Source organism: Otolemur garnettii, unplaced genomic scaffold, assembly GCF_000181295.1.
Source record: "Otolemur garnettii isolate 467f Iridium unplaced genomic scaffold, OtoGar3 scaffold00010, whole genome shotgun sequence".
Lineage (NCBI taxonomy): Eukaryota > Metazoa > Chordata > Mammalia > Primates > Galagidae > Otolemur > Otolemur garnettii.
The window spans coordinates 38,429,020-38,433,028 of NW_003852405.1; the positions used below are offsets into that span (position 1 = coordinate 38,429,020).

The 4,009-nt window shown below is 40.7% G+C and overlaps 1 pseudogene; it reads right to left on the reverse strand.

Moving 5' to 3' along the window:
- Positions 1–3,166: 3,166 nt before the first annotated feature.
- Positions 3,167–3,571, reverse strand: LOC100955718 (annotated as a pseudogene).
- Between the last annotated feature and the right edge of the window lie 438 nt (positions 3,572–4,009).

Consider the following 4,009-nt stretch of genomic DNA (forward strand, 5'->3'; position numbering starts at 1 on the left):
TTTGGTGACAGAGTCTCACTATGTCGCCCTTGGTAGAGTGCTGTGGCAGCACAGCTCACAGCAACCTCAAACTCTTGGCTTTAAGCAATTCTCTTGCCTCAGCCTCCCGAGTAGCTGGGACTACAGGCATTCACCAGAATGCCTGGCTATTTTTTTTGGTTGCAGCTGTCATTGTAGTTTAGCAGGCCCCGGGCTGGGCTCAAACTCACCAGCCTTGGTATATGTGGCTGGTGCCCTACTCACTGAGCTACAGGAGCCAAGCCCTAATTTTAACCCACTTAATCCAGCATTTATGGTTAGTACTCCACTTACAATGCCCTTGTCAAGGTGGCTGGTGACCTCTGTCTTGGAAAATCCAGCTCTGGATGCCCAGTCCTTACCCTATGGACCTCTCAGCATTTTTTTCCCTTTGTTTGGGCCATCTGCTGGTTGTATTTTCCTTATTTAGCAACTTCTCCATTTCTCCTCTTAAGTATCTACTTTTGTTTCTCCTTTTGACCTTGAAATATTGAAGGGCTCCAGCCTTAGTGCTTGGCCTTCTTTACTTCCCAGAGGATCTTATTGAGTGTAATGCCTTTAGGCTTCATGCTATAAGTCCTAAGTTTCTTCAGTTTTGGTTTCTTGCATATCCAAGATCACTTGGCATTTCTACTTGAATGTTTAATAGCATCTCAAGTATTAGCCTGACTTTCTCTTCATGATCTTATCCTTGCCTCACCCTGCTATGGACCATTGGTTTTGAGGGTCTGCACCTCTGTTCTCTTTTTTCCTGGTGAGACTTACCTAGCCCCAGCTTTTCTAGACCACATGAGCTTTTTGCTCTATATCCAAGACTCTGGCTTCCAATGATCCTGGTGTTATTGTCTACCTAGCTTAATTTTAATGAAAACCTAGTGTCTCTAATTGTGGCTCCTTAATACTACCTCCTTTAATGAAAGCTGTTAATCACATGTTCTGTGAAGTACATGTCATCCAAGTTTACCAAACATTTAATTGCATAGCGACTGTTCTTGCCCCTGCCTATAATCTAACATTAGCTGAAAGGTTCATTTTTAACGCCCTCTCCAGTTGGTTGGTATTTGCTGTATGGGGTGCATTTTTGGAAGGCTTTTGACTCATTAAACTCCCCAGAATAGAATGCTATGATCAGTCAATAATGTTTGCCATCTACATTGTATGAGGGAATCTTATTTTATGTACTTGCTATCCCTGTTTAATCTAAGATACATTCTTTTAATCAGACACTTTTTCTGTTCTTACAGAAGTCATTTATTAAGACTATGCTTCAGGAATCATCTCTATAGTTTGAAACAATTTATTAATATAATTAATAATTCATTAATAATTTTCAGCTATATTAACATGTATATTAATAATAAATAGTTCATTAACAATTGATTAATATAGTAGTAGTAATAGTACTGCTAATAAGTTTTTTAAAAACAGAGATGGGGTCTCACTGCATTGCCTAGGCTGGAGTGCAGAGTCTATTCACAGGCAAGGTCATAGCTCACTATGGCCTTGAACTCTTGGCTTTAAGGGATCCTTCCACCTTGGCCTTCTGTGCAACTGGGACTCTAGACTTGCACTACTGTGCCTTTCGCTAATAATTGATACCGTTTCTAGAATACTTCACCCTTTGCCAAACAACATACCAAGATTAATTAATTCATGTAATTAATTCATCTAATCTTTATAATCACCACTTGAGTGTTACTGTTAGCTCCTTTACATATAAGAGAGTGAAGACAGAAATAAGAAATAATAGGAACAAGTTCTTTTAGCTGGTAAGTGGTAGAATTTGAACCAAGGACTGTCTGGCTCCAAAGACATGTTCTTAAAGACTCTGCTAGACTCTCAAAGTGATATTTGTTTAAAAGTTTTAAGAATTTGATGTATAATGTACATAAAGTGCCCAAATCTTATGTGTATAGCTCAATGGAGTTTTACAAACACATGCTGAGGTAGCTGCAACCCAAGACAAAATCTAGAACGTTTCTAGTACCCCAGAAGGCTCCCTCATTATCATTCCCCATTTTAATTTATAGACAGCAATGTCAATTATGACCAATTCCACCTATTTTTAAACTCCACACAGCTGAGGTTGTATCTGATTTCAGGTGTTAATCTTCATACCCATGAGGTTCATCTGTGATGGGCAGACCCACCTAGCTCCCAGTGGTCCCCACCTAAACCTCTAATCAAAGGGATTTCTCAATGGCAAAAATCATCTTGGGCTGGCACAACCAGGGATGTGACACTGGAACTCAGCCTTGAATGCTGAGAAAGAGTTCAAGGAGCAGAGCAGGGTGGCACAGCTGATTGGGACAACTGGGGCCCTGCTGACCCCATACCAGGTAGCTGTAGTTGCAACTGAGGTGTGAAAAGCCGCTGAAAAGCTGGGAGATGCATTTACTTTGCCCAAAGGATATGGCCTAGTGATATATGAAGGAGGCAGATAAACTTAAGAGTTCCATGAAAAGCCTTTTCCTTCAGCTATTTTGATGATTCCAGTTTCTGTTTTTCAGAAACCAGCATTTTTTTCATTACCCTTTACTTGAGGGATTTTAGGGTGCTTTCTGGACCAGTGTTTTAATTGCGTATATCTTCTTTTCCTTGTCTTTACACTCCAGAAGACAATGTTTTCTAAGAAACAGTCTCCACTGAAGAAATATTCTGGTCACGTCCAGCTAAGAGGAAAGACATGCCCCCAGGAGTATAATCTCTGCCTATTCCCTCACACTGTCAGCTTCCTGCCTGGACAGATTTCTTCTCAGGTTTATTTCTTTTTAATGGACATGCACAATTGTCAACAAACATTGTATTAAAAGTAGATTTCTGTATTTACTAGGAGTACCTTGGGATGGGAGAGAAAGCTTCAAAGGGTGTTTCCAGCATGGTCTGCATGGAGAGAGCTGTGGCACACACCATGCTTGTTAGAAATCTGAAAACAAAACAAATCAAAACAAAATACTTTCCCAATGGAAAAACTGACTTATAATAACAAAAATAAATATTTTTAAGAAGTCTTATATTGAGAAATAAAATATCTGAGAAATATTCGTGTATTCATTAACAGTTTAACCAAGTATATTCTTATTTATCCTCATTTTTTGCAGTTTTTATGGTTTTATTTAAACACAAATAAAATGTGCACATGAGCTGTCTATTCATTTTCTTTGCTGCACAGCCTGGCATGGAGACTGGTGACTCTGATGGCCAGCTGGGCTGCTCTCTCCACAGTGGCTTCATGGTTCTTGGAGGAAACGTTGTGAGCAGTCTCTACTCAGTAAGATTTGTTGCACATCAGCAACACTTCCAGCTCCTTTGCATTGTGGAAGAGGAACTTCTGGAAACCACTGGGCAGCATATGCTTTGTTTTCTTGTTGCTCTCATAACAAATGTTGGGCATCAAGATCTGGCCCTTGAATCTTCGAATTCTATTGCCAATACCTCTGGGTTTCCACCAGTTATGCTTAATTTTGACATATTGGTCTGACTGGTGCCAGATTAACTTCTTGGTCCTCTTTTTGATAATCTTGGGTTTCACAAGGGGTCTGAGGATGGCCATGATGCCCATTAGGAGATGGCTGCCACCTCAATAGGTAATGCCCAGGAAGCCATTTATTCTCATTTTAAGATTAACAGCATGCTTAAGTCAGGTCAAAGGGAGAACTTCATTGAGGTGGCTGATTCTAATCTTCCAGAGAAAGAAAAATTAAAAAAAAAAAATAGCGGCTCGGCCCCTGTGGCTCAAGTGGCTAAGGCACCAGCCACATACACCTAAGATGGCGAGTTCGAATCCAGCCTGGCCTCCCAAAAACAATGATGGCTGCAACCAAAAAATAGCCAGGCATTGTGGTGGGCACCTGTGGTCCCAGCTACTTGGGAGGCAGAGGGAGGAGACTTGCTTGAGCCCATGCATTGGAGGTTGCTATGAGCTATGATGCCATGGCACTCTACCCAGGGGGACAGCTTGAGGCTCTGTCTCAAAAAAAAAAAAAAAAAA